Below are 13,375 nucleotides of genomic sequence, written 5' to 3'. Positions count from 1 at the left end.
TGTTCTGGGTACTGATTTCTCAGGATCTATGCACCCAAATTGCGTGAAAATGTAATCACATGTCAGTTCTAGTATAATATATTTGTCCCATGAAAACCCGTTTATCATCTGCATTTCTTCTTGGTGTAGCAATTTTAATGGCCAGTAATGTAGTTTCATTTGGTTAATGGTTGTTGCGCATCATTTAGTAATTAATATTCACTATCGATAACTTGTCAAGTCGGTCATCTTTGGCTGTGTCGTGATGCCAGCTGTTTACGGTGTGTGTATCTGTGTATTTTTTTTCTTTCTACATATGCCGTATTATTGTTCGTGGCTAGCCTAGCTCCACCTATCGGTGGTTAAATTTACCTACACAGAACTCTGCCGTTGCACTTTGCTTGGAAAGTAACGGATGTGTTCACCTGTCGAAATATCAGCGGCTGTCGAAGACGTCACCTGGCTGCATTCCTGTAAGTTGTTTGTACTTTCGTTATGCTGAGCAATAGCCCGTGCACTTCATTGGCGAAGACCGACCGTATGCGGTTAACCTTGCGAGGTAACGAAGTATGTAACATCACACCACGTGACACACGGCCGCAGAAGTGTATCGAATTCTGTCCAGATAGGTGTCACTGCGCAAGAAAACCACGAACGCACACCGGTTGCATGACTCCCGGGGCAAGGCTAAGGTGCTGGGTAGAAATCTCTGCGACTTCCTCAGGTTCAGTCATCGAGCTACTTCGTGCTGTTCCTCATCTGGTAAGTCAACCGTGCCACTGCAGGGCTTCATATCACTGTTTTATCGCTTCCAGTTTGTCGGAGCTCTTATGGACTTGTTCTGTGTATTTTGACAGTATACAGGGTGAAAAGCATTTAAACCGACCAACTCTGGGAGGTTGTAGGGGACATCAAAACAAATATTTTTCCCTAATGTCGTTTTTTTCCTATGAGGAGTATTTAAACCGGTAGAGGAAGATTTCTCTGGCGGCGAATTAATTAAACCAACAAACACTTTTCCATTTTTTATGACCAAGAGGCAACACATTAACCCAACCCAATTTCAATTACAGTAGATTTTCAAAAATGCCTCCATTGATACGTAAACAAAGGCTACACAGTCGGATCATTTTCTGTCTGACACGGGCAAAAACCCCAGGAGATCCTGAACTGTTCCTGCTGCTGCTGCTGCTGCTACTATCCGGGCAACCAGATCCTCTTCTGATGCAACAGGAGTTGCATAAACACGGTTGCGCATCTCTCCCCACACAAAGAAGTCCAGAGGAGACATATCTGGGGATCGAGCAGGCCATGGTACAGGACCACCTCTGCCGATCCACGTTTCTGGTAACTGGTCCAGGAATCGATGCACACGACGACTGAAATATGCCGGCGCCCCGTCGTGTTGGAACCACATGCGTTGTCTTGTAGGGAGCGGGACGTCTTCCAGCAATTATGGCAATGCTCTGGCTACAAAATTGTAATTGTGCCTGCCATTTAATGGCCTAGGTAGCAGATACGGCCCAATTAAACAGTCCCCAACAACACCGACCCACACATTAACGAAGAACCGCTCTTGATGAGCGCTAGCAACTGTGGCATGTGGTTTATCCTCACTCCAAACATGCGAATTGTGCATGTTGAAGACTCCTTCACGCCCGAACGTTGCTTTATCGGTAAACAACACAGAGGACGGAAATGTAGGATGCATTTCACACTGTTCCAGGTACCACTGCGAAAACTGTGCTCTGGGTGGATAAGCAACTGGTTCCAGGTTGTGGACACGCTGTAAGTGAAATGGACGTAACAATTGCACTCGAAGGACTGTTCTTACATTCGTCCCCATGTTACGTGCAATTGCACGAGTGCTGATTGAAGGATCCCACTCCACATGCTGAAAGACAGCTTCCTCAAATTGCAGCGTTCTTACCGTGCGACAGCATCCCTGACCAGGTAATCTGCTAAATGACCTGGTCTCACGCAGACATTGGTATACAGCAGCAAAGGTCGTATGATGCTGGATTCGGCGATTAGGACATTGTTGTTGTTAAACCGGCTGTGCAGCTCGTCCATTGTGGTGCGCTATGTAGTACGAACCAACCATATCAGTGTACTCACTCCAGGTGTATCGCTCTTTTAGTAAACAGAGACAATGCACTACCACACTGGTGGACAGCAGTCGCCTAAAACTGAAGAGCGTAATACGCCCTCTAGCAACTGGAGTTCTTAATACGGCCTCTAACAACTGAAGAGCGTAATACAGTCTCCACCGGTTTAAATAATCCTCATAGGAAAAAATTACATTAGGTAAAAATATTTGTTTTGATGTTCCCTACAACTTCCCAGAGTTCGTCGGTTTAAATACTTTTCACCCTGTAGAATAGACTGATTGAAAAGTCGCAACACCAGAAAATATTTAATGTAGAGTAATGAAATTTCGTTAATACATTTGTTTAGGTAACATACTTAAATGATTAATACGTATTGCAAGATCACAAGTTAACGAAAGTGCGAGATAAGCCAGCCGGTGTGGCCGAGCGGTTCTGGGCGCTACAATCCGGAGCAGCGCGACCGCTACGGTCGCAGGTTCGAATCCTGCCTCGGGCATGGATGTGTGTGATGTCCTTAGGTTAGTTAGGTTTAAGTAGTTCTAAGTTTCAGGGGACAGATGGCCTCAGCAGTTAAGTCCCGTAGTGCTCAGAGCCATTTGAACCATTTTGTCAGCGCTATTCCCCCCTCGCTATTTGTTCGTGGTGTAAAAGAAGTTCACAGATCAGAAAAGAAAGCCTAGCTGTCTATTGTCACAAGCCTTTCAAAATGAATGGGAACGACAGAAGAGAAAGATAAGAATTCTCAATATCTGTTATGTCATACACAGTCACATAATCAATGTGAACTATTTGCTAGGGAACGATATTACAACACCATGCAGAAAGAATTTACTTGACCATGAAAGAGAAAAAAATTACAGCGGTCGACAGGCGGGATTTACTGCTCTGTACATCAAGAACCACTCTTTGCTAAATTTGCAGGCACGGAGAATGTGATAAAATTGGTGGTACGCTTAGTAAATTTTCTAAAGCCGCACGCTGTATTCCACTGTCAGATGCAATACTTTTCGATGGAACTGACCGAACTTTATGGAAACGTTATACTGTGTATTACGGCAAAGTACATTAGTTAAGTCAAGGGCATGCCTGGAACGATTTTTCGATTTAAAAGCCGCTATTGTTATGAAGGAAAAAGGAGAGCAGGAGCGAAAATTACATCCGGAGCCGGTTGCACACTTTGCATTTTAGGTGAACTTGAGCCCGCGCTGCCCGCAGAAAGACATTGCAAGGTGAGAAACAACGTATTTCTGGTTAGATGGGGATGCGTTTAAAAAGAAAACAGCATTGTGGGAGGGACTAATTCTGTCAAGAAGCACCGTTCATTTCCCTAAACTCACTGGCGTCAAAAGAAACGAGAGTTCTGGAGAATTCTTTGTGGCCTTGAAAGGATTACAAGAAAAGTTGTATAACGTTTTGAGGACACTGCCATTCTTACATCTGTTTTCAAGACCGTTTGCCTGTTCATTTTAAAGCGCCCCTGTGCATTTGCAGATGGGACTGACTGATATTCAGTGTACGATGGACGTTCAATAAGTGACGCAACACTTTTTTTTCTAGGCCAGTTTCAGCTGAAAAAATGCAGAACATTCCTGCTTCAGACCCTAGTTTTATGACTTCCGAAAGGTGATCGCGCTTTACGTAGCAGAGAGCTGCCAATTTCTTTTAACGAAAAACCAGGGCATCGCAGATATTCAGTGGCGCTTCCAGAATGTCTACGGAGACCTGACAATGAACAAAAGCACGGCGAGTCGTTGGGCAAGGCGTCTGTCAACACTGAAAAGTCGGGCAAAACTGTCCGATTCCCCGCGTCCGGCAGGCCGCACAAAGCTGTGACTCCTGCAATGTTGGAACGTACAGACATTCTCATTCGAGGTGATTGACACATCACATTCAAACACCTCGGTGCACAACTGGACGTATCTGTTAGCACCGCTGACACATTTATCCACCAACAGGAGTACTCTCAGGAGATTGTCCGCTGGGTTGCTCACCACCTAACGGAAGATCTTAAAGAGCAACGGAAGGCCGTCTGGTCGGAATTGTTTGCATGTTAAGAGGCTGATTGCGACAATTTTCTTGTCGAACAGCGTGACAAGAGATGAAAGATGTATTCATCACTTTGAACCAGAAACAAAACGACAATCCATGAATTGACGCCATCCGAAGAAAAAGTTCAGAACCGCAAACTCAGCCGGTAAAGTCATGGCGACGGTGTTGTGGGAGTGTGAGCAAATTATTCTGTTTGATGATGATGATGTTTGGTTTGTGGGTCGCTCAACTGGGTTATTCTGTTTGATGGCCTTCCTCACGGTGCAACGATCAATCCGAATAATATTGTTCTACCCCCAGAAAATGAAGAAACAACTTCAGCATGCTTGTCGCCACAGAAATACAAACGAACTTCTTCTCCATGACAACGCAAGACCCCACACAAGTCTGTGTACCTGAGGGAGCTCACGAAACTTGTTCCTCATCCACCATGCAGCCCGGAGTTCGTACCCTCCAGTCTCCATCTGTTTGCCCAAATGAAGGAAGCACTCCATGGGAAGCAGTACATGGGCCATGGGGAGGTTATTAATGCAGCCAGTGGTTGTCTCAGACGTCGACCACTGGAGTAGTACCATGCAGGTATGCAAGTCCTCCCAGTAAGATGGCGTAAGGCAGTCGCACCGAACGGAGCTTATATGGAAAAATAAGGGTTTGTATCCAGAAGCGTGGTGAATAACGAGGAATATCTCTTACTTTTGAAGAAAAGTGTACCTACAGCAACAAATACAGCCAGTAGTAAGTGAAAAATATGATAAAATTTCACATGTAAAACAATTAATTTTGTTATGTTTTTGAACTTCCACTGCTTTCAGTGTGAATTCTGAATTTTTCCTGGTCATACTGACGAAGTTTTATGAATTTATTTGTGAAAGTATAGACAGTGGAAATTAAAAGTCCTGTGGTGCCTCTCCAGTTCCAAGTCAGCCCTTTCGACGCCCTACCCCCTCCCTCCCCCCCCCTTAATGACGTCTGCCCCCTCCTCAGACGTTTGCGTCGGCGATACTTTTTCAGGGCAGCACTGTAACTGCTGCCGTTCACCTAAAACAGTTTCGCTAACAGCACTCTTCTCAGTTGTCATACTGTTCACTCACGCTATGTTGTCATATGACAGCGTGGATGTTATAGAATCATACAAACGGTGTGCAGCGCCAGTTTTCCACCTGGTGACCGAAATTAGGAATAATTTTTGTCCAGCATAAATCGGTGCCACCTTAACGCTTTAGCATGTCTACCAAGTTTCGCTGCCATTACATCCCACACTGGGCCTTCCTGAGTAGCGGGACATTAATTATATAAGCACCCGATTTAATACAATATGGTTTAGAGTTTAGCTTCTTCAAAGTATACACGCTTTTGCCCTCAGAACAGTTGCACAAACTCTTGATATTCTGGAGATAAGATTTTTGTAGTGTTTTTGCAGATATTTCAGTCCAACATGTCGCTAAATTATTTTGTAGATCTTCAATATTAGATGATCTCACTTTTCTGACCTCCCTGTCACATTTATCCGGTAAGAGGTCTGTGGGATTTAAGTCAGCTGACCGACTTGGCCAAATTATATTCTTAAATTCCTCACATTTCTCTTTTATACTGACATACCCTCCGCACAATTTAGAAGCACGTTCGTCATCATTGCCCTTCTGCAGCACTACCCCACGACTAATAAGTCTCTTGCCACATGGAAGTGCATTGTTGATCAATATCCTGTGACATCCTTCCTTCTTTAGCACTCCACTAATTCTCACTAGATCACTGGCTTCGTCGCTCACAATCATTTATACACTATGATCGAGTATTAACCATGTTTAACCGTTGACGTCACACACTGACTCTTCATATGTTCTCCACGAAGTCGACGAACAAACATTCTACAATGGCTTCCAAGTGTTTCAGACTTAGATTCGTCCGTAAATACATCTTGGACCACTGCAGCACGCTCCAGCATTTATGTTGTTGTGGTCGTTGCAATCTTTTTAACTTACTTTATTTGGGTATTAAAGGTTTTCTCTTGAGACAGAGACTGGAGTTGCTCGCGTACTACACTCCTGGAAATGGAAAAAAGAACACATTGACACCGGTGTGTCAGACCCACCATACTTGCTCCGGACACTGCGAGAGGGCTGTACAAGCAATGATCACACGCACGGCACAGCGGACACACAAGGAACCGCGGTGTTGGCCGTCGAATGGCGCTAGCTGCGCAGCATTTGTGCACCGCCGCCGTCAGTGTCAGCCAGTTTGCCGTGGCATACGGAGCTCCATCGCAGTCTTTAACACTGGTAGCATGCCGCGACAGCGTGGACGTGAACCGTATGTGCAGTTGACGGACTTTGAGCGAGGGCGTATAGTGGGCATGCGGGAGGCCGGGTGGACGTACCGCCGAATTGCTCAACACGTGGGGCGTGAGGTCTCCACAGTACATCGATGTTGTCGCCAGTGGTCGGCGGAAGGTGCACGTGCCCGTCGACCTGGGACCGAACCGCAGCGACGCACGGATGCACGCCAAGACCGTAGGATCCTACGCAGTGCCGCAGGGGACCGCACCGCCACTTCCCAGCAAATTAGGGACACTGTTGCTCCTGGAGTATCGGCGAGGACCATTCGCAACCGTCTCCATGAAGCTGGGCTACGGTCCCACACACCGTTAGGCCGTCTTCCGCTCACGCCCCAACATCGTGCAGCCCGCCTCCAGTGGTGTCGCGACAGGCGTGAATGGAGGGACGAATGGAGACGTGTCGTCTTCAGCGATGAGAGTCGCTTCTGCCTTGGTGCCAATGATGGTCGTATGCGTGTTTGGCGCCGTGCAGGTGAGCGCCACAATCAGGGCTGCATACGACCGAGGCACACAGGGCCAACACCCGGCATCATGGTGTGGGGAGCGATCTCCTACACTGGCCGTACACCTCTGGTGATCGTCGAGGGGACACTGAATAGTGCACGGTACATCCAAACCGTCATCGAACCCATCGTTCTACCATTCCTAGACCGGCAAGGGAACTTGCTGTTCCAACAGGACAATGCACGTCCGCATGTATCCCGTGCCACCCAACGTGCTCTAGAAGGTGTAAGTCAACTACCCTGGCCAGCAAGATCTCCGGATCTGTCCCCCGTTGAGCATGTTTGGGACTGGATGAAGCGTCGTCTCACGCGGTCTGCACGTCCAGCACGAACGCTGGTCCAACTGAGGCGCCAGGTGGAAATGGCATGGCAAGCCGTTCCACAGGACTACATCCATCATCTCTACGATCGTCTCCATGGGAGAATAGCAGCCTGCATTGCTGCGAAAGGTGGATATACACTGTACTAGTGCCGACATTGTGCATGCTCTGTTGCCTGTGTCTATGTGCCTGTGGTTCTGTCAGTGTGATCATGTGATGTATCTGACCCCAGGAATGTGTCAATAAAGTTTCCCCTTCCTGGGACAATGAATTCACGGTGTTCTTATTTCAATTTCCAGGAGTGTATTTACTTGAGGTGCAGTACGATTCCTCTGACGTTTACTCTGAACACGTATGAACTGATCTTCCCTGTACGATGTTACTCTGGGTCTTTCAGTTCGCGAAACACTTGCAACGGCACCTGTTGTATTGGAACTGCCGTGTGGGTAGGGCCTCCCGTCGGGTAGACCGTTCGCCTGGTGCAAGTCTTTCGAGTTGACGCCACTTCGGCGACTTGCGTGTCGATGGGGATGAAATGATGATGATAAGGACAACACAAAACCCAGTGCCTGAGCGGAGAAAATCTCCGACCCAGCCGGGAGTCGAACCCGGGCCGTTAGGTATGACATTCAGTCGCGCTGACCGCTCAGCTACCAGGGGCGGACACCTGTTGTATTGAACAGCTGACCTGTAGATTGGTCTACGCCAGTTTCCATAGTATTTGTTCTACTAGAATAGCCTTCTTGGTGCAGGGCTACAGTAAAAAAACATTTCTCAGCTCCAGTTTCCTGCTTCCTTCCCATTGAGAGGTAAAGTCGTACGAGCCAGATCAGGTATACAAACACACGGCTAGACGCACACAATGTGCTGTGAAGTAATCTGAACTGATAGCTACACAGACAGCTGAAGGAATGAGTGCTATTCGAATGGAACCATCTTAGGTAAAGGCACGTCTGTCTTTATAGTGTATAGAGCATATGTAAGTGTAAAACTATGTAATCATGAAACTTTGCTAAACATTTTTTCCAACCTAATCAGTTCATGTATCCAGGCCAGAGAGGCTGCTACGTCACACTAATAACTGGGTTCATACTGCTATGTTCTTTGCAAATTTGACACTATTTTGTAAACGCAGGAATAACGTCACGTACCCTATCAATCGTTGAACTGCCATTTCGTTTCCACCTCCCCTTTTCCGTGCGTCACTTTTTCTGCCAGGCAATGCGTCTTCGCGTCAAAAAATAAGTTTTTTCAAAAGTGATGCACGAAACCTCACTGTGGACTCTCAAACTGATTGGTCAAAAGCTATTTCCACGTCTAAATTGTGCTGTAGCTGTACAAAACTCACGAAACAGGCAGCACACTAATATTTGACATTTACTTTTAAACCATAATGAGGCTATTCACAAAAACGATCCTGATCGTCCATGTAACTGAACAAAACACATGTTTTCTAGAATGGTATGCTAATCAGGCAAGCAGTGACAGCTGACACAAACATGCATTCTTGCAAGAGAAACTCTCCATCGCAGCCCCCTCAGATTTAGTGGTAAAACGGCCCACTGGATAGCCCATCAAAAACTGAACACAGATCAAGCATGGAAACAAGAACAAAGTATACTTGAATTGTGAAAAAAGAAGCAAAATAGTAACAATGAACGACCCAACTCAAGATGTGCAACATCGAGTGACTGCAAGAATCGTGGCGTCGTGGTTGTGTGGACACAGTGTTAGATCTCTCTCGTGCCTAGTTTTCCACAAAATTGTAATTTTTTTTTCTTCCGGCCATTGACGTGCCTGTTCTACTTCCGTAGTCTCGGGATTGGTCTTGCTATACATTGGTTACAGAAGATGAGTCATGTGGTAAGAATATATTACTATCGCACGTAAATCTGATGAATAGTGACAATAGACGAGACGCCGATACACCTCTCACAGAAATGAAAACCTCAAATAAAAGAGTGTGAACTATATTACAACAAAAGAAATCAACAGTCAAAACTTCCAAAACTGAACGCAAGATTTGTAACATGTGGTACTACTTGTGTGGAACAAATGGAAGGTACATGAGATTGGAAGTCCCTTCCTTACATTTTGCTGTTCCCTACGACTCCATCAAGGCCCAAATAGAAATCTGAATACAGCGAACAGACACGTCAATGACCAGAAGGACAGTTCATAATTTTGTGGAAAAAGAAATTGGGACACGAGTGTGATTTGTACATTACTGAATTAGCTCCGTAGTCCATCACCGTGACCACTTAACCACAACGCTATGTTTAGTCCCATTCGCTCGATGTTACACATTCTTGAGCTTGAACTTTTCACTGTTACTATTTTGCTTCTTTTTCCACGGTTTAGTACACCTTCTTCCTGTTTTCGTGCTTGATCTGTGTTCAGTTTTTGACAGACTATTCACTGGACCGTCTTACCACTAAATCTGAGTGGAATGCGATGGGGAGTTTCCCTTGTTAGCTACTGCTCCGTAAGTGCCTGCTGCTGGAACAGTCAAATGTTGCAATGTTATTACCACGTCTCACCTTATGCCTAAGATATAACTGTGAACTCTGAAATTAAGCGCCACAATGCTAAACCGTCTCTAAGAACATGAAAACATCAATGTTTCGGTGTTAATCCTGCTTGAGACTATGTTATTGGTGATACACAATCGAACTTCCATTACTGAAGTTTCTAAAAGTTTTTCAGTAATGTTTCACCTAACCAAGCACCATTTTTCAGAGAAAAATAAAACTGATATTTCTGCTTGGCTAAAGTAGATTTATTTGCTGGCAGAAATGTTAAAGGAGAAATGGGAGACTGATTTTCTTAAGAGACAGCCACTGGCAAAACATCTTCTCTGTCGGTAAAGATATTTCTATGATATTCTCGGCATGTGAAAAGGTTCCATTATCCTACTTCAATTCTTGGGAAGTGACATACTAACATAAATGTCAGCATGGGGTTGGGAGATTACATTATTAATCAGTTTACTCATAGAAAATAGCAACCATAAATTTATAATTTACCAGAAAGTCTCCTTTACTGATACGTTTACGCCAGCTCCCTCTCAACATCCAACAGACTACAAAGTTGCAGCATTCAAGCCCATGAGCCACCGTCTCCTTTATATCCCCATGTTCCAAGAAAACATTGACCAGGAACTTAATGGAATAAAACCAATAGTTACAAATAATTAATCTGAATTCAACATTATTTCCAACATACTCAATAAAACGAGATGAAGGCAGAGCTCACCATCTGCAGCATCTTTGACAGAACCGACTGCGGACCTTTGGTGCAGAGCCGGGTGGAGGGTCTGAATCAGAGGCTCAGACGGTTTTGCGACCGTATTGGCTGCAGATTCCTTGACTTGCGCCATAGGGTGGTGGGGTTTCGGGTTCCGCTGAATAGGTCAGGAATTCACTACACTCAGCTGGCGGCTACACGGGTAGCGGAGGCTGTGTGGCGTGGACTGGGCGGTTTTTTAGGTTAGAAGGCCTCGGGAAAGTGCGGGATGGGCTGCAATGTCAAAGGGTGCTTGGCAATTACAGGACGTGCTTGGATCAAGGAACAGTCGGAATTATAGTTGTAAATTGTTGTAGTTGCGCTGGAAAAGTCCCTGAGCTTCAAGCGCTAATAGAAAGCACAGAAGCTGATATCGTTATAGGTACAGAAAGCTGGCTAAAGCCTGAAATAAGTTCTGCAGAAATTTTTACGAAGTCTCAGACGGTGTTCAGGAAAGATAGATTAGGCAGAATTGGAGGTGGAGTGTTTGTGTCTGTCAGTAGTGGTTTATCTTGTAGTGAAGTCGAAGTAGATACTCCGTGCGAAGTGGTATGGGTGGAGGTTATACTTACAGCCGAATTAAGTTAATAATTGGCTCCTTCTACCGACCCCCAGACTCCGATGATACAGTTGCGGAACAGTTCAGAGAAAGTTTGAGTCTCGTAACAAATAAATGCCCCACTCATACGGTTATAGTTGGTGGGACTTCAACCTACCCTCGGTATGTTGGCAAAAATACTTGTTCAAAACCGGTGGTAGGCAGAAAACGTCTTCCGAGATTGTCCTAAATGCTTTCTCCGAAAATTATTTCGAGCAGTTAGTCCACGAACCCACGCGAATTGTAAATGGTTGCGAAAACACACTTGACCTCTTAGCCACAAACAATCCAGAGCTGATAGAGAGCATCATGACTGATACAGGGATTAGTGATCACAAGGTCGTTGTAGCTAGGCTCAATACCATTTCTTCCAAATCCATCAGAAACAAATGCAAAATAATTTTATTTAAAAAAGCGGATAAAGTGTCACTAGAAGCCTTCCTAAAAGACAATTTCCATTCCTTCCGAACTGACTATGCGAATGTAGACGAGATGTGGCTCAAATTCAAAGATATAGAAGCAACAGCAGTTGAGATATTCATACCTCATAAATTGGTAAGAGATGGAACGGATCCCCCGTGGTACACAAAAAAGGTCCGAACGCTGTTGCAGAGGCAACGGAAAAAGCATGCGAAGTTCAGAAGAACGCGAAATCCCGAAGATGGGCTAAAATTTACAGACGCGCGAAATTTGGCACGTACTTCGATGCGAGATGCCTTTAATAGGTTCCACAACGAAACATTGTCTCGAAATTTGGTAGAAAATCCGAAGAAATTCTGGTCGTATGTAAAGTACACAAGCGGCAAGATGCAGTCAACACCTTCGCTGCGCAGTGCCGATGGTACTGTTATCGACGACTGTGCCGCTAAAGCGGAGTTATTGAACGCAGTTTTCCGAAATTCCTTCACCAGGGAAGACGAATGGAATATTCCAGAATTTGAAACACGAACATCTGCTAGCATGAGTTTCTTAGAAGTAGATACCTTAGGGGTTGCGAAGCAACTCAAATCGCTTGATACGGGCAAGTCTTCAGGTCCAGATTGTATACCGATTAGGTTCCTTTCAGATTACGCTGATACTATAGCTCCCTACTTAGCACTCACATACAACCGCTCGCTCACCGATAGATCTGTACCTACAGATTGGAAAATTGCGCAGGTCGCACCAGTGTTCAAGAAGGGTAGTAGGAGTAATCCATTTAACTACAGACCTATATCATTGACGTCGGTTTGCAGTAGGGTTTTGGAGCATATACTGTATTCAAACATTATGAATCACCTCGAAGGGAACGATCTATTGACACGTAATCAGCATGGCTTCAGAAAACATCGCTCTTGTGCAACGCAACTAGCTCTTTATTCGCACGAAGTAATGGCCGCTATCGACAGGGGATGTCAAGTTGATTCCGTATTTCTAGATTTCCGGAAAGCTTTTGACACCGTTCCTCACAAGCGACTTCTAATCAAGCTGCGGAGCTATGGGGTATCGTCTCAGTTGTGTGACTGGATTCGTGATTTCCTGTCAGGAAGGTCGCAGTTCGTAGTAATAGACGGCAAATCATCGAGTAAAACTGAAGTGATATCAGGTGTTCCCCAGGGAAGCGTCCTGGGACCTCTGCTGTTCCTGATCTATATAAATGACCTGGGTGACAATCTGAGCAGTTCTCTTAGATTGTTCGCAGATGATGCTGTAATTTACCGTCTAGTAAGGTTATCCGAAGACCAGTTTGAGTTGCAAAGCGATTTAGAAAAGATTGCTGTATGGTGTGTCAGGTGGCAGTCGACGCTAAATAACGAAAAGTGTGAGATGATCCACATGAGTTCCAAAAGAAATCCGTTGGAATTCGATTACTCGATAAATAGTACAATTCTCAAGGCTGTCAATTCAACTAAGTACCTGGGTGTTAAAATTACGAACAACTTCAGTTGGAAGGACTACATAGATAATATTGTCGGGAAGGCGAGCCAAAGGTTGCGTTTCATTGGCAGGACACTTAGAAGATGCAACAAGTCCACTAAAGAGACAGCTTACACTACACTCGTTCGTCCTCTGTTAGAATATTGCTGCGCGGTGTGGGATCCTTACCAGGTGGGATTGACGGAGGACATCGAAAGGGTGCAAAAAAGGGCAGCTCGTTTTGTATTATCACGTTATAGGGGAGAGAGCGTGGCAGATATGATACACGAATTGGGATG

At 45.2% G+C, this 13,375-nt stretch overlaps 1 protein-coding gene across 1 annotated transcript in view; it reads left to right on the top strand.

Moving 5' to 3' along the window:
* The first annotated feature begins 677 nt into the window (after positions 1-677).
* LOC126284687 (uncharacterized) overlaps positions 678-13,375 on the top strand; it is a 61,130-nt gene continuing 48,432 nt past the window's right edge. The window contains exon 1 of the mRNA XM_049983808.1: positions 678-741. The gene's annotated coding sequence lies outside the window, so the exon portion shown is untranslated. The remainder of the gene's footprint in view (positions 742-13,375) is intronic.

Source organism: Schistocerca gregaria, chromosome 8 (genome assembly GCF_023897955.1).
Source record: "Schistocerca gregaria isolate iqSchGreg1 chromosome 8, iqSchGreg1.2, whole genome shotgun sequence".
Lineage (NCBI taxonomy): Eukaryota > Metazoa > Arthropoda > Insecta > Orthoptera > Acrididae > Schistocerca > Schistocerca gregaria.
This window is presented reverse-complemented; position numbering and strand designations above follow the sequence as displayed.